This window comes from Erinaceus europaeus, chromosome 4, assembly GCF_950295315.1.
Source record: "Erinaceus europaeus chromosome 4, mEriEur2.1, whole genome shotgun sequence".
NCBI lineage: Eukaryota > Metazoa > Chordata > Mammalia > Eulipotyphla > Erinaceidae > Erinaceus > Erinaceus europaeus.
Genome location: NC_080165.1, coordinates 130,178,976 through 130,201,819, shown reverse-complemented (window position 1 = coordinate 130,201,819; position 22,844 = coordinate 130,178,976). Strand labels below are relative to the sequence as shown.

General features: G+C 36.8%; 1 long non-coding RNA gene across 1 annotated transcript in view; it reads left to right on the top strand.

Annotated features, from left to right (window-relative positions):
- LOC132538323 (uncharacterized) overlaps nucleotides 1-5,016 on the top strand; it is an 83,520-nt gene extending 78,504 nt beyond the window's left edge. The window contains exons 3-4 of the long non-coding RNA XR_009549719.1: nucleotides 2,369-2,428; nucleotides 4,756-5,016. This is a non-coding gene — a long non-coding RNA (uncharacterized LOC132538323). The remainder of the gene's footprint in view (nucleotides 1-2,368; nucleotides 2,429-4,755) is intronic.
- Nucleotides 5,017-22,844: the final 17,828 nt, after the last annotated feature.

Sequence of the window (22,844 nt, the reverse complement as noted above, 5' to 3'; positions counted from 1 at the left end):
CAAATTACATAATGTATTTGAACATCAGGAAAATTAATCATCTTAAAAGGTGTGTGTGTGTGTGTGTGTGTGTGTGTGTGTGTGTGTGTGTGTGTGTGTGTGTGTGTGAAAGCATACATAAGACAGGTAGAGTCTGACATGAGTGAGGTGTGACCTTGTAACAAGGGTATGCTTGGTTCCAATGTTTAGACCATAGAGGAATTACCACTTTGGAACCCAGTCCTTTAGGGGGATGCCAACCTTCACTGTTCTACATTGTGAGTTTCTTGGATATGGTGCAAGCCTGTTTTATAAGCTTAAGCTGTGGTACTCTCAAACTCCCTATTTGTCTTTAAAAGGACAAGAAAAATTGGCATGCTGTTTCTCTTTGTTCTCATTTGGATATCCCTTAGTGGAGTCAACAATGACTACTAAAGGCCACAGATGGCAGCTGCCTGTAATTTCCACAGTTTTCTATAATTTCCTCTTGCCTCTGCACTTCAAGTGAAGAATACCTTAAAAATGTTATTTCCAAATAAATGCTATACTCCTGTCCCAAAATAAACACTAACTTATAGTTTATCCTCTCTCCGATGAATGTTAACATATCTGTGTTGAATTTCCTGTGACATCCACACTTACCAGACAACTTCCTTTCTACCTTTATTTCCTGTCTGAAATACAGGCTTTTTGTTTAGTTCCATTCCCTGTGGTACACCATTAGAAAAGGGCAATTTTAGGAACTTTTTTTTTTTTGATTTGAGTATTTTTCCTTTTGTTCCTGTTTTAAATGACAAGGAGTTTACTTCTAATTTTTCAAAGAAAAAGTATTTTCATTATTACAGATTTGACTGAGCCAGATTTGGAAGTCTTAGGCTGGATGTATATGGTTTAAAGGCAATGCAAATTTATGGAAACCATTCATTTGATTTTATCAAACTGAAATTACTGCTTATTACTTCAAGACTTGCAAATTTGTTCAACTAGTGGACTCATAAAATGTTGTTCTCTCCCTTTACTTTTTAATGTCTAAGACAATGGACTTGTCTTTTTGCATTTCACCGTAAATATTCCCTAGAGTTACCAATACTAAACATGAACTCCAGATTCTAATCTTATTTTCCATGCCACTTTTATTGCATTTTATAACAATGTACTTTATTTCTAAATGCAAGTTTTTGCTTTAAGCATTAGAAAGTAGGATCTAGGGTTTGTTTTCTCTCATAGGCCCTAATGCAGGCATTTCAAATAACCCCCTCTTCAATCTTTCTGTCTCTTTTATTTTTATTTGTTATTAATTTGCAAAACCTTAAAAGTCCAATTCAAATATAACCTCAAAATCTATGTTCATCAGTTATTGCAATGCTAAGCACCAAATACCTATTTTTAAATATCTGCTTCATATTTTCACCTGAAAGATTCAACATTATTTCAAACTCAACTGGTCCATTATCTTTTATCCTAAATAAGAATTTCCTCTTTACATTGAACAACTAATAACTAAGTATTTGTTTAGGCTTTTCATTCTCTGAAGGTGACATTCATGCAATCAGTAAATCCTCCATAATGAATATGTACCTTAGTCTTACTATTTCCCTCTTAAAATTTTGAAACAGATCTTTATTACCCCTTTACTGATTTTTTGCAAGAATTTTCTTCCTAAGTACCTCCTAAAGATTTTTTTCTTTTTCCTATAAAACAACAAATGGATCTATTTAAAACAACATTCTATCACAATCACAATTCTAACACAATCACAATTAGTATATATATGAGGGGAAGTAGAGAGAGAGGGAAAGAAAGACAGAGAGGAGACACCTACAACACTGTTCTGACATTCATGAAGTTTCTCTTAGTGTAAGTGGGGTCTGGGAGGGCTTGAATGCAGGTCTTCATTTATGATAACATACACATTCTTCTGGGCCAGTCACCACCCAGCTTGTCATACTTTAGCTTTTTAATAATCTTTAATACCTTTTGAAGTAATTGCTTGCTATTTTTATTTCCAAAAATTAGAGATTTATTATAATTCATTGCATCTCCTGGCCATGAAAAAAATCCTTATTTCTGGAATAGGTTTTCCCCAACTTTATCTGTAAGAATTTAGCCATGCTAAGAAACAAAGCAAAGGACAATATAGGATGAATTCTCAGTAGAATATAGTCTGTTGCAGCACACTTGGGGACCTCACAGAGGGAAGAGAGCATTACTAATGGGAGGAACGTTATCTAAGTACCTATGGTGGAATTTGATGATAGCTTGTTTGATGGTGAAATATACTCACACCTATCTTGGAAAAGTATACTTGTGGTAATAAACATTTTCAAAATCAACATTTTCTTCCTACTATGTGCTTTTAAAAAATTTCTTTATTATCTTTATTTATTAGATAGAGATAGGCAGAAATCAAGAGGGAAGAGGGTGATAGAAAACAAGAAAGACCCCTGCAGTACTGCTTCATCACTCACAAAGCTTTCCCTCTGCAGGTAGGGACCGGAGGCTCGAACCCAGGTCCTTGAGCATTGTAATATGCATGCTCAACCATGTACGCCACCACCCAGCTCCATGTTCTTCTTCTTCTTTTTAAAATCTTTATTTATTTGATAGAAACATCCAGAATTTGTGAAGAGGGAGGAAATAGGGAGAAAGACAGAGAGACACCTGCATCCTGCTTCCCCACTTGTGAAGCTTTCCCCCTGCAGGTGGGGACAGGGGGCTTGAACCTGGGTCCTTGTGCACTGTAACATGGACTCTCAACCAGGTATACCACCGCCTGGCCCCACTACTATATGCTCTTAACCCAGTGTGCTACCACCTATCCCCCCCACAACATTTTCTTAATAATGTGCTATTGGAATTGGAAAAGGAAAAATAAATAGTAATAAATCTACAGAAACATCCAGACCTTCAGAATCATGTCTTTCCCTTTTGGTTCTTTTTCTTAGTCCTCATTGGAAGTGATTTTTTTTCCCTTTTACCAAGTCAAACACTTTGCTATAGCAGTTATGTTAAAATGTGTTACTTCTATTTAACATTTTTAAATGTGGTTCTTAAATTTTGCATTGTTATTGCTTGTATCTCCTTGTCAAGAAAATCATAAGTGCCTCAAAAGTGGTGATTCATATCATTCATTTTTCTTTTCACTATAGTGCCTGGTGAAGGGATTAAAAAAAATTCTCAAGTAAATCTTTGGATTTATTGACAGTTCTGTACAAATTTAATGAGGTTATGAAACAACCAACCTTAAACATCTTAAACTTATTTTTCATATTCATTCATCTAGAGAAAGAAAGAGGAGAGAGAGAGAGAGAGAGAGAAAGAGGGAGAGAGAGAGAGAAATCAAAATACTACTCTGGCATAGGTGGTGCTATATAGAATCAGGGTTTCATGTATAAAAATTCTGAACTCTTTACTACTGAACCATCTTCCTTGCACAACACTTTACAAGTTATGAATTTCTTTAAGTGGGAGAATTTTTTTCTCACTGATGTGTGTATAATATAACTCTAGGTAACAACAAAGTGAATTAGTGAAGAAAACAAGGTGCCAATAAACCATATAACTGAAACCTCACATAATTTTTTCAATATTCTTTGGCCATTTTCAGTATTTAGGTTGAATTTAAGTGTTCAGCTTGCTACTGAGTAGAGTTACTGGTAAGAATATGTAAACTTTTCAAGCCTGTTCTCTTACTTGAATAAAAGAGAGTGATATTACACACTGATGTTAAGAATAAGTAGGACAGAAAGAAGTAGACAAAATAAGTACACAAAAAGTAGTGACTGATTGCATCATCAATATTTAATAACTATCATGATACCAAGTAATAGGACTACATTTTCATAACTATAGCTTCTCATTTATCCAGTGAGTTTAGATGACTCTTTGGCATGGCTCTTTATCTTAGTTTATGGTGGTGAAATTTCATGTTTTGTAAAAAATATTTCCTTTAAAAAATTACTTTAAAGTAAAGTACTTTTTTTTCTCTCTTGCCTCCAGGGTTATTGCTGGGACTCGGTGCCTGCACTACAAATCCACTGCTCCTGGAGGCTATTTCCCTCCCCCTTTTGTTTTTCTTTGCCCTTGTTTACCGTTGCTGTGGCTATTATGATTGTTGTTAATGATGTCATTGTTGTTAGATAGGACAGAAAGAAATGGAGAGTGGGGGAAAGGCAGAGAGGAGAAGAGAAAGATAGACACCTGCAGACTTTCTTCAATGCTTGTGAAGTGACCCCCTCCTGCAGGTGAGAAACTAGGGGCTCAAACCGAGATCCTTACCCCGTCCTTGAATTTAGCACCATGTGCACTTAACCCACTGCATTACCACCCAGCCCCCCCTTTAAAATTTTTATTATCTTTAGTTATTTATTGGATAGAGACAGTCAGAAATTGAGAGGACAGGGGGAGATGTATAGCCAGAATTATCAACATGTCATATCTTCATTATTAGTCAGTCCTACTACCTGTGTGGTGTGAGTTCTATGAAACTTTGCAAGAACCTCAATATTTATATAATTTCTGTCATAATTATGAAGCTTTAAATTTAAATATCATCACCTCTAGTGATCCTATTAATGGATCAATATTATTAATGATCATTAATGTCAATCCATGAATATAGTTACCTGAGTGACAGACATCAGTAATGCTATTTTTACTGCAGATATTGTAATCATTGTCTAGGTGAGATACCTCCCTAAAATTTCATTTTTAAGACTCAGAATGACTCATTGCTACTCAATTTTGAACATAAAAATTTATCACTTTTTTTTTCAGAACCAAAGCACTTCATATGCTTGAATTCACTGCTCTGGGCAACTTTTTCATTCAGATAAAGACAGAGGGAGAAAGACACCACAATACTGGATGTGCAACTTGAACATGTGTGCTTATAGCATAGCAAGTCACGCGGCATGACACCTACTTGAAGAACTATCAGTCGTTCATCATTTGTGTGTGTATATGTGGGGTTACACCTGTGTTTCTCCATGACTTCAGTATCCATGTAGGATTCATATTCAAATAAATAATCATCCAAAGACATGTTTGGAACTTTTGGGCCCCATGTTACTTATATGCTTACTGTCCTTTAGGAAGACAGCAAAGTGTGTAGTTGTCACTATCAGGTTCTATTTTCTTTTATTAGTTAGTTACAAGGTTCCTCTAGGTTCAGAGGAACTCTGAAATAGCTTAAATTAGCAAGAAGTACATTAGTTTGTTAAAGAGAACAAATAATGTTTACAAAACGGGATAGAAAAATCTGCATAGGGCATTGCCATAGGGTCTCTTGTAACTAACATTGATTTTTTTATTCTATTTTTTTTTGTGATCTGTGTTGATCTATATATTTTTTTAAAACTTTTCTCCCCCTTTATTGGGGGATTAATGTTTTACAGTCAACAGTAAATACAATAGTTTGTACATACATAACATTACTTAGTTTTCCACATAACAATACAACCCCCACTAGGTCCTCTGCCATCCTTTTCCAGGACCTCCACCCCAGAGTCTTTTATTTGGTGCAATACACCAACTCCAGTCCAGGTTTTGCTTAGTGTTTTCTTTTCTGATCTCGTTTTTTAACTTCTGCCTATGAGTGGGATCATCCATAATCACACTTCTGTTTCTTTTTCTTATACTTTTTAAGTTTTTATTGGAAACACTGACATGACTGTAGGATAAGAGGGGTACAATTCCACACAATTCCCTCCACTGGAACTCCACATCCCATTCCCTCTACTGATAACTTTCCTATTCTTTATCCTTCTGGGAATTTGGACACAGTATCATTATGGGATGCAGAAGGTGGAAGGTCTGGCTTCTGTAATTGCTTCCCTGCTGAATATGGGTATTGACAGTTCAATCCATACTCCCAGCCTCATCCTTCTGACTTATTTCACTTAACATGATTTCTTCAAGCTCCATTCAAGATGGGCTGAAAACCATGAAATCACCATTTTAATACCTGAGTAGTATTCTATTGTGTATATAGACCACAGCTTGCTCAGCTACTCATCTGTTGTTGGACACTGGGGTTGCTTCCAGTCTTTGTCTATTACAAATTATGCTGCTATGAATATGGGTATACATAAATCTTTTTGGATAGGTATGTTGGGTTCCTTAGGATATATCTCCAGGAAAGGAATTGCAAGGTCATAGGGTAGGTCCATTTATAGCTTTCTTAGAGTTCTCCAGACTGCTCTCCACAGGGGTTGGACCAATTGACATTCCCACTAACAGTGCAGGTTCTCTTGTCCCCACAACCTCTCTAGCATTTGTTGCTGATACTTTTTCTGATAACTACCATTGTTTTAAGTTCCCTCTGAACTAATATACCTAAGGGAGGCTGAGCATATTTATGGCTATAATGCCAGCAGTTCAAATACCCCCTCATTCATATCAGGTATCAAAATGATTGTGGCCTGGAGCTCTGGCTTCACTGACACCAGAATAATTAGGTCATGAGATGCATAATACACTAAGATATCCTTAATAGGCTTAATACACTAAGATATCCTTCCCAGCCCATTCCCCAACACACACATACACACTTTCCTCCCCCCATCTTTATTTTCTGAAAGAGACAGAGAAAAAATGGAGTGGGTAAGAAACAGAGAAAGAAAGAAACCCTTGCAGAACTGCTCCACTGCCAATGGAGCTTCTCCCCTTCACTTCTGTTCTAAGTCACACCTAGACCTATTACTACTTCTGAGTATCCTTCACTTTTCCTCTTCTCTCTCAGATAATCAAACAGCGCCTGACATCCTTTGATATTTTCTATATTCCCTTCCCTTTTAGTGATGGCATATAATAAAGATTACTTCCCTCTTGATTTCTCACTTTCTCAGTTCAGTAAATAAGTAAAGAAAATAAACAAAAATTTTAAAGGAAAATTATTTTATTATACAACTATTAAATTATAAATATTAAATTATACAACTAGCTTTAACAAATATTTCTTGAAATATGAAAAGAACCCATATATTAAAAATAAATGTTTTAGACTGGGAGTATCAATTGACCTGCCAATGCCTCTGTCCAGTGAAGAAGCAATTACAGAAGCCAGACCTCTCACCTTCTGCATCCCATAATGACCCTGGGTCTATACTCCCAGAAGGATAAAGAACAAGAAAACTTCCAATGGAGGGGAGAGGATATGGAACTCTAGTGTTGGGAATTGTGTAGAATCGTACCCCTCTCATCCTATGGTCTTATTAAATAAATAAAAATAAATGTTTTATATATGTACTTTAGAATGAGACAAGATGCGTAAACAAACATTCAGAGCAAATGGACAGATTTAAGTGAAAAATGAATTTAACACTGACAAATGTGAAGAAAGCCTAAGAATTTTGTTTATTAAATGTTTGGATGAAAAAAGTTTTCATTATGCTTGTTCAAAGTGTAAAGCATTTCCCACCTTAATTAAACATGCTTCCTAATACAGCATAAACTTTGTTATACCAGTTATGTGACTTTAAATATTATTTGTCATAGTGAATGACACTGCTTTATTCACCTTGTTTTCCTACCAGAAATGTATGTCCGGCTCTCAGGGAATATTCTTTAACTGAGGTTCCCATGGTCTGCATCATCTATTGTTTGAAACACAATGAACTGGCAGGGAGTGAATCTGTGATAAAACAAGCAACAGTTGCTGGGCACCTAGAAACACATGATGTGATACAGTTTACTGTAATCTGTATACTCCCAGTATACAAAATGCTATTTTGTAGGGAAAACTGCCCAGCTTATAAACCTTCAAACTACTTGTGACATTCATAGCTATATACTATGTTAATCAATTAGGTTTACTGGTAAGAGCCAGACAATTTATCTCTAACTCAAAAGCAATTGTTTTTGCATTATCTTTCATGAGACTAAGAAAACATCTGTTCTTATACTCAATGAAAAGACATTTTGAGAATTTAATGATGATGTTTCCCCCTGCCCAAGTATGTGTAAATATAATGAAGTTTCTTTGAAAGGTATTCATGAGAAAAGAATCAAAGCTTGTATGTGGAAACACAAGATATTATTAGACTCTTATTGACTCATTGTAAAGAAAAGATCCTTCAAGAATATCTTCAAACTTTTTCTTCTGTGACTAGACTTTCTAAATACATGACTCCTAACTACTCAAAAAAAAAATGAAGATTAGGATTAATAGATGATATTTGTAAGATTCGCTGAAATGGCCACAGACTGAATAAAATGTTTTTAGTTTCTATTATCTACAAGTGCTTAACCATTATTTCTGTCTTTTAAAGTAGACAGATCATGTTTCTTCACTAAGCCACTAGACCATTTTTATTGTAAATTTTCTTTTAGAATATAACTACCTTTGAAATTATACAGCCAAACTACCTAAATAGCCAATGAATGTTTTTAAAACTTCTTATTATGTTTAATTCAATTTGAAAGAAAATTAAGATTAAATCTTGGTGAGCTAAGTGACTGAAAAGGAAATAAAGAAAAGCTAATTAATATGCCTACAATTAAAGGAACAATATGCTTAGATTAAACAAAATAAGGGTGTTTGATGGGTCACAGTAGAAAAGATTCTATATTGGAGATGCAAATGTTCCGCAGATCCCCACTATAGGATAATGAGAGACTGTACCTATGTGTCAAACAAAACAAAACAAAAACCAAAAATTATAATAGAAGAGCAACATCACAATTGAATCAAGATAGGAGAAAAGAAATGAAAATTATCCTTCAAGGATGTAGATTCCACAATTAAATTTATCTTTACTACTAGCTTTGTCAAAGATTTGTTTTTTACTATTCCTACAAGACTGACACCTTTGTGATGACCCTGGTGTGGTGAAACACAAGTGGAACAGAGATGAAATAGTTCACCCTAAGCATACTTGGTCTTGTAACTCAAAATTACCTCACTTAAAAAAAAGTGCAAAGTAATAATGTGTTATTAAAAAAATTCAAAAAGTAACTTCCTCTATTAGCAAAGTAAAATGTTTTCATTTGTAAATGCAAGTGTTTTGCACAGAAGAGCTACAGGTAGAGTTGAGAAAATTGTACAGTAATCTCGAAGGCTTGTCATTTCACACTTGAGATTTGTTCTCTACTGGCTTTCCTATCTACATCATGGACATCATGACTCACTGTTTCTCCAAACTACATTTTTTTTTTCTCTTTGATGAATAATCTTTCAAGTAGGTATATCTGGTTGACTTCTCATATTTTGTTTTCCTGTTTTAACCGGTGGGATTAATTAATAGCCGGCAGGCAGGGAGGGTCTCAGGCAAAACAATGATTATGTAAATAGACCACAGTATCAGCAATGGAGGGAGCAGAGCGGTGCGGGGGTGGGGGACCGGCTTAAGGCCTGACATTTTATTTTTAGTTTAATAAGTGAGATAAACAAAGGTGAGGAAGTGATCACCAAATTTTCTTTATTCTTTTTTTTTTTTTTTTTTTTTGCTTCCAGGGTTATCTCTGGGGCTTGGTGCCTAAACCATGAATCCACTGCTGCTGAAGGTCATTTTTAAAAAGTTTTTTTGGATGGGACAGAGAGAAATTGGGAGGGGAGGGGATGATAGAGAGGGAGAGAGAAAGACACATGCAGACCTGCTCACCACTTGTGAAGTGACCCCTCTGCAGGTGGGGAGTCAAGGGTTCTAACCAAGATCCATGCATGGGCCCTTGAGCTTCGTACTATGAGCTCTTAACCCATTGTGCCACCACCCTGAGCTTTCACCAAATTTTCTTACATGCTATGATATCTACTGCTAGCAGCTAGTTCTATTTACTTTCATTTGTACATGAATACTTTTAATAAAAATGGAATGCAAACTTATACCATATAGTGTTATTAGTAATATCCTTAGGTAGCATAATACTTGCTTGTGATATATCAGAACTTCATATTCTAGTCAATAAGTAAATGGGTAATTGAGTTCTAATATCAAGAAGATTCATTTGAATTTTTGATAAAGTTTATAAGAAATATTATGAAGTATAAGGAAGTAATTTGAAAATTACTGAGAGAGGGACCTCATAACATACTATATAGAATGGTTAAACCAACAAGAAGAAATACTGGGGAAACGAACCAGGACAAGAGTCCAGCTAAAAGCCCCCCGAAGGTTGAAGCACAAAATAATGAGGTCAACTTCCAAACACCAGTTAAGGAAATAATCACAGGAGTGAGTAAAGAGTTTGAAAGAATTGTCATCAGAAATGCAGAAGCAACAAATGAGACTCTGGAAGAAAACATTAACTATCTCAAGGTTATAGAGAGCTGAAAGCTGAAATAGCTGAGTTGAGAACACAACTAGCAAACAAACTAAAACAGTATCAGAAAAGGGTAACAAAATAGATGAACTCCAGAAAACAGTAGAGGGGAGAGAGAATAGAATAAATAAGATATGGAGTTTATTTTAGTTATCCCATACACAATCTCCAAACACTCAGGGCAGCAACTAGATATGACAGTTACAGGTGATTTGCATGTATTAATAATCACCACTTTCTTAGCCTGTGGACCAAGAAAATCTCTGACATATCCACTTTAACTTAGAGTAGAATTCTTGTGCTTATTATCCTGGAAAACAAACCTCTTGGTATTATTAGTCAAAGGAATGTACCTGGCAGACAAACAATATATTTTACCCACAGATGCAAAGGTAATAATCTGTAGGATTTCTAATATCAAGTATCAGAAAGTCTGGGATCAGAAACTTCTTCAAATATATATATATATATATATATATATATATATATATATATATATATATATATATATACAGTCCTTATGGGTATAAGTGATCAGGTTAATTTTCTGTATGATGATGATGTGATTCTCAGGTGGCAATCATGGCCCAACCAATAATGTCTTTGTAGAAGGCCCCTGTAAAGGACTTCTAGCTTTGGTGATGAATGATCCTATGGGAGAAAGAAATGCTCAGCAGCTGTCTAATTGGAAGAATTGCAATTAAAAAATTTTAAAGTAAGGGGCCAGGTGGTGGCACACCTGGTTGAGTGCACGTATCACAAAGTGTAAGGACCCGATTTGAAGCATCTGAACTCCACCTGCAGGGGGAAAGTCTTGCAAGTAGTGAAGCAATGCTGAAGGTCTCTCTGTCTCTACCCCTCTTTACCACCCCCTTCGTTCTCCATTTCTTGCTTTCTCTATCCAATAAATAAATAAAGGTCATTTTAATAACAATTTTGCAGTATATAAGGCTCTGTATATTTATTCTTGGGGTGAGAAGGCAACATGCATACTACTGCGTTTCTGTTTAAGAAGTTGTCCTTTTTTTAAAAAAGTTTTTTTAAAATATTTATTTATTTATTCCCTTTTGTTGCCCTTGTTGGCTTATTGTTGTAGTCGTTGTTGGATAGGACAGAGAGAAATGGAGAGAGAAGGGGAAGACAGAGAGGGGGAGAGAAAGATAGACAACAGCAGGCCTGCTTCACCCTGCAGGTGAGGAGCCAGGGGCTGGGATCCTTATGCCGGTCCTTGTGCTTTGCGCCACGTGTGCTTAACCTGCTGCACTATCACCGGGCTTCTAGAAGTTGACCTTTTAAAAGTAAGTTGTTGCAGAGTTCTACAATTTCTTGTCTGGTTAGAAGGTATAACAGTAAAATGTTTACTGTCTCACTGAGAAAAAAAAATGAGCCATAGTTTTGGAAATATATGCAGGAACATTATCAGTCTTAATTTTGTGAGGAATGACATTAGCGAGCAAAAGCAGAGAAAAAAGCCCAACAACAGATGAGTGGCTGAGAAAGCTGTGGTATATATACACAATGGAATACTATGCAGCTATCAAGAACAATGAACCCACCTTCTCTGACCCATCTTGGACAGAGCTAGAAGGAATTATGTTAAGTGAGCTATGTCAGAAAGATAAAGATAAGTATGGGATGATCCCACTCATCAACAGAAGTTGAGGAAGAAGATCTGAAAGGGAAACTAAAAGCAGGACCTGACCAAACTGTAAGTAGGGCACCAAAGTAAAAACCCTGTGTTGAGGGGTAGACATGCAGCTTCCTGGGCCAGTGGGGGGTGGGAGTGGGTGAGAGGGATGGGTCACAGTCTTTTGGTGGTGGGAATGGTGTTTATGTACACTGGTAGTAAAATGTAGTCATATAAATCATTAGTTAATTAATATGAGGGGGAAAATTAATTGTATGTCTCGAAGGTTTTTAAAACACAGACTGAATCTTTTTAATATATAGGCTGTGTATTTGATATGCGAACTCTCTCAGAAGCCTAGACCAAGTAGATCAGAAGCAACCAATAGCACAGCTATATACAAGATACTAGGTACTGTACAGCAAACCATAACAAAAGGACTTTTCAAAGTTAACCCAGTTACCAAATAATGTGATGATAACATTAACTATCAATTGTCTTTTTGAACCCTAAGACAGCAGGAACCTCACATCTCCACTATAGAGCCCCTACTTCCCCCAGTCCTGGAACCCTTGGATAGGGCCCACTTTCCTGTATGCCTCTCCCAATCCATATCAAATAATAATGCGTCTGCCGATCGCAACCTAATCAACACAACGATTGCCACCTCAACATGCTTCACTTCAGACTGTGTTCAGAGACTACACGTGTGGAATGACAACCCTTCAGCTTCATTACTTGGGTGAGACCTTTCCTTTCATAGTATACTCTAATTCCATCTCAGGTGGTTCACTTTCTAACAAAGTCCCAAAACCTAGATAGACACCAGTTTCTGTAAGAGAGAGAGCAAGCATATGTTTACATGTATCCATAAACTACTGCAAAATATATACCTGAAAGCAGAAGTACACTAGAGTTTGCAGTGAGTATCCCCCTAACACTTCCTCTCCACTATTCCAAGCTTTGGGTCCATGATTGCTCAACAATTTGTTTGGCTTTGTATCTTAACTCTCTTTTCAGTCACCAGGTTCCAGATGTCATCAGGATGCCGGCCAGACTTCCCTGGATTGAAGACCCCACCAATGTGTCCTGGAGCTCAGCTTCCCCAGAGACCCACCCTACTAGGGAAAGAGAGAGGCAGACTAGGAGTATGGACCGACCAGTCAACGCCCATGTTCAGCGGGGAAGCAATTACAGAAGCCAGACCTTCCACCTTCTACAACCCACAATGACCCTGAGTCCATGCTCCCAGAGGGATAGAGAGTGGGAAAGCTATCAGGGGAGGGGGTGGGATATGGAGATTGGGTGGTGGGAATTGTGTGGAGTTGTACCCCTCCTACCCTATGGTTTTGTTTATTTATCCTTTCTTAAATAAATAAATAAATAAAAATTTAAAAAAATCACGAACATGGAGAGCCTTTCTCCTTTTTGACAAGTGGCATGTGAGAAACCTGAAAAAGTATCTATAGAGACATGTACAAATTTTAGTTTACCAAATTGAGGCATATGTGTAACATCAATTTGCCACAGTTCACTTCTAGCAAGACCTCTGGGATTAACACCCATAGCGGGGGAAGAGTTATGAATGATAGCTCGACAATCCTGACATGAAAGAATAATGGCTCAAGCCTGTTTTAGAGGAATATTAAATTGTTTAACTAGCTCTTTAGCACTTTGGTGAAACAGAGAATGGGAATTAGTAGCCAAATTCTAAGTTTCAGACATCATTAACTTGTCAACTCTATCACTGACCTCAGCAAGAGGACCAGGGAAACCTGTGAGTGAATATGAGTTATGAAAAGTGGGTAGGTTTTGCTGTGAATAAGGCATTGAAGAGTATAAAACATCTGTAGAAGAGAAGGCTCATCAGCATCTGAGAGTAAGGCAGAATGTATATTCTTTTTTTTAAAAAAAATTTATTTATTCCCTTTTGTTGCCCTTGTGGTTTTATGATTTTAGTTATTATTGTTGTTGATGTTGTCGTTGGATAGGACAGAGAGAAATGGAGAGAGGAGGGGAAGACAGAGAGGGGGAGAGAAAGATAGACACCTGTAGACCTGTTCACTGCCTGTGAAGCCACTCCCCTGCAGGTGGGGAGCCAGGCTCGAACCCTGATCCTTAGGCCAGTCCTTGCACTTTGCTCCACCTGCCCTTAACCCACTGACTCCCCAGAATGTATATTCTTTGCCATATCAACCACATAGGCAGAATCAGCCAGGATATTAATAAGCTGTTTGTTAAAGTGTCGGAGTGCTGCAATGACAGTAACTTCAGCTTTCACAGTAGAGATTTGCGGGTCAGTTAAAAATGTATATGTTGCTGGAGGACGGTTGGTAGCGCACAGGATTAAACACACATAGTATGAAGCGCAAGTACTGGCTCAAGGATCTGAGCTCAAGCCCTCTGCTCCCTACCTGCAGGGGGTCACGTCACAGGTGAAGCAGGTATGCAGGTGTTTATCTTTGTCTCCCCTTCTCTGTCGTCTTCCCTTCTCTCAATTTCTCTCTGTCTTATTCAATAATAATAATAATAACAACAATGGAAAAAAAAAAGATGGACTCCAGGAGCAGTGGATTCATAGTGCAGGCACGGAGCACCAGCAATAACAATGGAGTAAAAAAAAAAAGTATATATTGCAAACAGAGATGCACAAATAACAGTTAGTAAGATTTCTAATAACAAGTATCAGTATCGAGAAGTCTTGGATCAGAAACTTCTTCAACGATGAATTTTCTTTTTTTTTAACCAGAGCACTTCTCAGCTCTGATGTAAGGTGGTATGGGGTAAACCTTAGACCTTGGACCCTTAGGCATGAGAGTCTACTTGCATAACCATTATGCTATCTCTCCCACCACACCCACAAATGAAGATGCCGCCTTTCCTTCTTCCTTTCTTTCTTTCTTTCTTTCTTTCTTTCTTTCTTTCTTTCTTTCTTTCTTTCTTTCTTCCTTTCTTCCTTCCTTCCTTCCTCTCTCTCTCTTTCTTTCTATTATTGGGGGATTAATGTTTTACAGTTGACAATAAATACAATAGTTTGTACATGCATGTACGAACAATGAAGATACTTAATGGAGTTGTTTTGTATCCTGAGACCAGTTGGCAGATAAATAAATATTTACTATGGGGCCAAACAGTGGAGCCCCTGGTTAAGCGCACAGATTATGGTACACAAAGATCCAGGTTCAAATCCCTGGTCCTCATCTGCAGGAGGAAAGCTTCAGGAGCAGTGAAGCATGGCTTCATGTGTCTCTCTGTCTCCCCCCCCCCCCCCCCCCGGTCTTTCTCTTTCTTTCTCTCTTTTTAGCCAAATAACTACTATTACTCAACTCTGGCTTATGGTGGTGTGGGGGATTGATCCTGCGACCTCGGAGCCTCAGGCAAGAGTCTGTTTGTATAACCATTATGCTATCTCCCCTGCTCTGTCTTCCTCTCTATCTCCCGCTCCCCTCTCAATTTCTCTCTGTCCATATACAATAATAAAAATAAGTAAAATTTAAAAATAAATATTTATTAGATTGAGATTTCCATTCAAGGAAGGTGAAATATCTCAGTGGGATAAGTCTGTTTCTTTGCATGCCTGTGACCCAGGTTTGAGTCCCATCCCCATTGCACCAAAGGAAGCTTTCAAGTTGTGCTTTCTTTCACTTTGCCTCTCACTATCTTTATGTAGAAAAAAAAATCATTCAAAGGGTAAAGTAATTTTGCTTCTATGTATTTTATATTTCATAATAGAAGCTTTAGTTTTCTTCAAATACATTTTCAGGGGTTCCAATTTTCTAACTAATGTTATAAAGAAAGGGGGCCAGGCAGTGGTGAACCTGGTTAAGCACTTACATTGTAGTACACAAAGACCCAGGTTCAAACCCCCGGTCCCCATCTTCAGGAGAAAGCAGGGCTGCAGGGGTTTCTCTGTCTCTCTCCCTCTCTATTCTCTGAGTATAGAGAATTCTTTCTGTGGTAAAGAAGGTGAGAGGTCTGGCTTCTGTAATAACTTCTCCATTGGACATAGCCATTGGCAGGTTGATCCATTCACCCAGCCTGTTTCTATCTTTCCCTTGTGGGGTAGGGCTGGTTCTAAAACACATTGGTGAGGTTGTCTGCCCAGGGAAGTCAGAATGGAATCATAATAGAGTCAGCAATTTGGTGACTGAAAGATGATAAGATATAAAGTAAGACAAAAATGATTAATGGATCAAAAGGGAACCAAGGGGGTCGGGTGGTAGGGCACCGGGTTAAGCGCACATGGCACTAAGCGCAAGGACTGGTAAGGATCGCGATTGGAGCCCGTGGCTTCCCATCTACAGGGGTGTCGCTTCACAGGCGGTGAATCAGGTCTACAGGTATCTATCTTTCTCTCCCCCTCTCTGTCTTCCTCTCCTCTCTCCATTCCTTTCTGTGTTATCCAACAATGACATCAACAACAACAACAATAATAATAACAACAACAATAAAACAAGGGCAACAAAAAGAAGAAAACAAAATAAAAATGGATTTAAATCATGATTATATTTTAAAGGCATCTTTATTTATTTAGTAACAGAAAAGGGAGAACCAGAGCATCACTTTGGCACACCATGTGGAGTATTGAATTCTGGTCCTCATGATTATAAGTCCAGCACTTTATAATCTGTGCCACCTGCTGGGTCACCTAAAAGGTTTTTGTATGGCTGCAAAATAAAAACACCAGAAACACAATGGCAAGCTACTGATGGGAAAAAGGAATTAAAATCCCAAATACATAAATAGCTCACAATTTATCATTAACAGCAACAACAAAAAAAAACTTAATCAATAAGTGAGCAGAAGATCTGATTGGGCACTTTCTGAAGACATTCCAGTGGTCAACAAGTGCATGAAAAAGTGTTCATCCTCACTTGTTATGGAATTCAAATAAGAAATCCGAATTAGTTATTACCTTACAATTTTGAGGATGGTCTATATAGAAAATCAAAATACAAAATGTTCAGTGATTGTGTGATTAAAAAAAAAAAGAAAAAAATTGTACATTATTAGCTGGAATATAAATTATTTTAACCACTACAGAAATAGAATGGAGTTTCCTTAAAAAATAAAAAATATAACTATCATATCACCCAGCTATGATAAGAATATAAAAATATGAAAATGCTAATTTTTAAAGATACTTCTACCTTTGTCTTCACTATAGTATTATTCAGAATATTCAAGACTTGGGAACAACCAAAGTATCCATTGATGGATGACTGAATATAGAAGACACAATATATAAATAGACCAGAATACGCATCATCTATAATAATATGGAATCTTATCATTTGAGACAATATGGTGAAAGCTATATTTGTCATAAAGAAAATAAATTATAAAGAGGATAACAAGTAAAGCATGATTTCAGTCATGTGTAGAGGATAAAGAAGCAAAGCAAGTGAACAAACAAAACAAACTCTGACAACCAAATGGTAATCATCAGAAGAAAAGGGGAGGGAAAGGAAAAGGTTAAAGGTGAATGAGACTGTTGAATGACAACTAGACCTTTGGTAGTTGAGGTGACGTTTATTGAGCTGTCAGTTGTATGCCTGAAACATATGGCATTGTAAACCAATAAACAAAAGAACTATATACAAATGAATAGCACAAAATCTCTCTCTGTTTAATTTAATTTAATTGGAGAATGATTCCAACATAACAAGTGAAAAACATGAATGGAGAGAAATTTTAAAAAAGAAACAAAAATGTTAAAGAATCTTCCACTAAAAATGTCCTTTCAAACTCAAAATCCAAGTCCCATTATTATATTGTATTGCTGAAAAAGACAAATAATAAAATTAACAAAAACTTACTCCAGACTAAATGCAACCTGAAAAGTTATTTTGTAATAGTAGTTTTGCCATTTCTTAAATTACTTGTTAATTAATTAATCAGTTATTGAGCTCCAATAACACACATCTATTAGACATTTTAATTAGATATTAACTGTGCATCCTAGTAAACTTAGAACTGAGTTAGTGGAGAACATACAGGATAGAGAGTTTTATACTAAACCTGAGTAGAATAGGAATTGATGTGATAGTCCTTGGATTTACATTTCTTTTGCCAAATGAAGGGACACATAAAGCGCAAAGGAAAAGTTGAAGTCCTTTTACTTGAGAATATTCCTCTATACATAGTTTATTAATGCTACCATGCAGTTTGTTCCTGAAAAATGTAGTAACGTGAAGTATTGTCTTTTTTTTTTTTTTTTTAAGTGTTCTTAAAGACTCTCCAACATCTGCAAAATAGCTCACCTGCATACGTTCCAGCTTGGCCAGACAAAGGTTGGACCTTGGCTCCTACTTCTCTGGAAGGAAGAAGCTTTACTGCTGTGCTATCTTTCCTTCTTTCCTGTTGTTTCTTTATTTCTGTTTGGAAACGTTAACCCAGAGTGCCAATGCCCCAGTGATGACAAAGTAACAGAAAATAAAATTCTCAACATATAAGAAAGTTGAAATAAACATGCTTGTATCAGTCACTATAAGAATCCAATCCATTTTAATTAAAAAAAAAATTCTGTCACTGAGTATCCAACTTAGAGCTTTGTACATTGATGCGTGTGAGGCATTCACTTCCCCTGAACTACGTCACTAACCTCCACTAGTTTATTTTCTATCCCTTTAAAGACTAGATTATGGTCTAGGGTAATGATCATTGGTCATATAAAGGAAAAGCAAATGTGGATAGTTAGAGTGCAAACCTTAGCATTTCCCATTCTGGTAAACTCAGTGGGTAATATTATTAAGCCTGAGCCAATATGCAAAGACATGCTTCCAAATAATTTGACCTAAAATAAAGATAATAGAGGAGTTATTTTCTTTGGTTTTCCTTCACAATTGTCTTGAGGTTTTTTGCTTGTTTGGATACAAACACCAAGGATCATTTCACCATTTGGTTAAAACACATTTCTTACAGAATCCCTTTCTTCTCCAGATGTGGAGAACAGCCTTGTGTAATTTAGAGCAATAAATCTAAAGAAGAAAGAAACTTTGTCACCTCTTTGGCTCATAATAAAGATCTATATGAAACTCATATTCCAGAGGTGCATTCATTCAGTTCTACGAATGCACATTTATAAGCATAATTTTCTTCTGGACATCTTGATTAACTTCAACTAAGTTAAGCCTTTAATGGCTTGTTAATAATCATGGGGGAAAAAATAGGAAAACTAGAGTTTTTTCCTATTAATTTCAAGAGGATTGTAGTATTTATATAGTCAGTTTAAATGGTTTACCTCTAAAAAATGTTTCCTTCTGATTTTTTTTTTTTTGCCTCTAGGGTTATTGCTGGGGCTCAGTGCCCACACTATGAATCCACTGCTCCTGGAGGCCATTTTTTCCCTTTTGTTGACCTTGTTATCGTTGTTGTTATTATTATTGTGATTGCTGTCGTTGTTGTAGGATAGAACAGAGAGAAATCGAGAGAGGAGGGAAAGACAGTAGGAGAGAAAGATAGATTACTGAAGACCTGCTTCACCTTTTGTGAAGAGACCCCCCTGCAGGTGGGGAGCCAAGGGCTCAGACTGGATCCTTAACTCTGGTCCTTGTGCTAATCGCCATGTGCGCTTAACCCTCTGCGCTACCGCCTGAAACCCATTCCTTCTGATTTTTATAGCAGCATTTTGAGATAGATTAAAAAAAATTAACTTTTAAAAAAATATTTATTTACTTATTCCCTTTTGTTGCCCTTGTTGTTTTATTGTTGTAGTTATCATTGTTGTTATTGATGTCATTTTTGGATAGGACAGAGAGAAATAGAAAGAGGAAGGGAAGACGGAGAGAGGGAAAGACAGACATAGCAAATTATGTGCCAGGAATATCATTCACTGGATATAGAAGATATTTATTATTTTTTAAAGTTATGCAAAATAACTTTAATGCCTGTGGCTCTGATGTAGAAGGTTCAATCCCCAGCACCACCATAAGCCAGAGTTGAACAGTACTCTGGTAAAAAAAAAAAATAAAATAAATAATAATTTTTTATTATTATTTACTAGCTGACTATAATACTTAGTGGTATTTTTAAGAGTGATTGAGGAGGGGGCCGGGCGGTAGAGAAGCGGGTTAAGCGCATGCGGCGCAAAGTGCAAGGACCAGCATAAAGATCCTAGTTGGAGCCCCTAGTTCCCCACCTGTAGGGGGGTCGCTTCACAAGCGGTGAAGCAGGTTTGCAAGTGTCTTTCTCTTCCCTCCTCTGTCTTCCCGTTTTCTCTCTCCTACCCATCAACAATGACAGCAGTAACAACAACAATAGTAACAACAACAATAAACAACAGGGGCAACAAATAGGAAAAAAATAGCCTCCAAGAACTGTGTATTCGTAGTGCAGGAACCCAGCCCCAGCAATAACACTGGAGGCAAAAAAAAAAAAAAGGAGTGATTGAGGAATAATCAAATGCATTTTCAATAGCACAACAATTACTCGACTCTGGAGTGCCTTAGAAAACACTTGTTTCATGGGAACATGAAAACATGCTTTTACTGCAGTTGTAACAGCCTCTCTCAGAATCCAGCTAATATACTCATTCTGCACAGAAGTAAAAATTTATAACAGAAAGGGACCTGAATGCCCATATGCTCCAATGCCACCCTTTTACAAGTAGGTCACAATTCCATGAGCCTGGAAGAGGTTTTTGAGGAAAAAAAAAAAGTTAGTCAGTGAATTGTAACATTGAAGTTGTTTTCATATCTATTGCCTCTTTCTCTTTTTGTTATATCTAAGTCTCTTTATCCACTTGGTAAATCTGTTGACAAGATATGTCTCCATTCTACCTTGTGTCCAAAAATGTGTTGTTGTTACTTACAAAAATGCAGTGATTTGCTTACTAAAAGATTCATTGTAGTAAAGTCATAGATGGACTTAACTAGTTAACTCTGAATCTAACTCTCTTTTTTCCCCACAAATTCCACTTCTTCAAAATTTATCATCAGTTTAAATACTTCCAATCTTATCATCAATATTACCTCTTAAAAAATTATTAAGCAGGTGTGGAAGATGTCTTACCTAATAGGCTGCTTACCATACATTCAATCCCTGGCATGAGAGACTTTAGGAAGTTCCAAGGATGGTGGAATAATACTATGGTATATCTCTTCTTTGTCTAAAAATGGAAAATGAGAAAAATGACCCTGGGGAAGGTCACTGAGTGAGGTATACAACATATGCAACATTCTGACATTAAATTTAATTGACTAATCATCTATAGATAAGCATGGGCATTTAAAAATTAAATTAAGCATTTTAATAATGTCACTATATTTATGCAAATTTGTCTTCTTTATTAGCTGTTCTGCCAACATATCAAGATTTAAATCAAGACTTTTCTCACCTAAGAAACATTAGGAACTCTTTTTCTTCTGACAAAGATCTTATCCTCCTTGGAGATCAAGTAGCTGAAATTGCTACATTATTATTATTTCCTTGTTAACTTTTAACTGTTTTTATAGTTTTCTTCATATATAGTGTAATTACTACTTGACCATGGTCTACATCTTAAATTTATAGAATTAAGCCAAAGGATCTTTAATGTAGGTGGGGGACAAATGTGTATTGATTAGCAAATCACAATGCAGTCTAAGCAAATGAAATTTGAATACTTGTTCACCTGTAATCCCATTATATTATTGAATTATTAAAAAATCAGTAAAAGTAACATTTAGTCTATGGTTTTAACTTGTTTATAGTTTCTAGAGTGTTGGAAATTGAAGGTTAAAAAACATTTCTTCAGAAAGTAAGAAGTCTAAAATTGTAAGTAAGAAAATTGAGCTTCAACATTAAGTTTTTCACTGTCAGAGGAATAATAGTGATGAAGATTAATTTTTATTAATAAATGTGTTGATTGATGAATATAAGAATATATATAAGGCATCAGATTTAGGAGGTATTCATGATAATCCCAAGTGCTTTTTTTTTAATTTAAATTCTTTTTTTTTTCCGTTTATTTAAGAAAGGATTAATTAACAAAACCATAAGGTAGGAGGGGTACAACTCCACACAATTCCCTCCACCCAATCTCCATATCCCACCCCCTCCCCTGATAGCTTTCCCATTCTCTATCCCTCTGGGAGCATGGACTCAGGGTCATTGTGGGTTGCAGAAGGTAGAAGGTCTGGCTTCTGTAATTGCTTCCCCACTGAACATGGGCATTGACTGGTCGGTCCATACTCCCAGCCTGCCTCTCTCTTTCCCTAGTAGGGTGGGTCTCTGGGGAAGCTGAGCTCCAGGACACATTGGTGGGGTCTTCAGTCCAGGGAAGTCTGGCCGGCATCCTGATGACATCTGGAACCTGGTGACTGAAAAGAGAGTTAAGATACAAAGCCAAACAAATTGTTGAGCAATCATGGACCCAAAGCTTGGAACAGTGGAGAGGAAGTGTTAAGGGGATACTCACTGCAAACTCTAGTGTACTTCTGCTTTCAGGTATATATTTTGCAGTAGTTTATGGATACATGTGAACATATGTTCTCTCTCTCTCTCTCTCTCTCACAGAAACTGGTGTATATCTAGGTTTTGGGACTTTGTTGGAAAGTGAACCACCTGAGATGGAATTAGAGTATACTATGAAAGGAAAGGTCTCACCCAAGTAATGAGCTGAAGGGTTGTCATTCCACACATGAAGTCTCTGGACACAGTCTGAAGTGAAGCATGTTGAGGTGGCAATCGTTGTGTTGATTAGGTTGCGATCGGCAGACGCATTATTATTTGATATGGATTGGGAGAGGCATACGGGAAAGTGGGCCCTATCCAAGGGTTCCAGGACTGGGGGAAGTAGGGGCTCTATAGTGGAGATGTGAGGTTCCTGCTGTCTTAGGGTTCAAAAAGACAATTGATAGTTAATGTTATCATCACATTATTTGGTAACTGGGTTAACTTTGAAAAGTCCTTTTGTTATGGTTTGCTGTACAGTACCTAGTATCTTGTATATAGCTGTGCTATTGGTTGCTTCTGGTCTACTTGGTCTAGGCTTTTG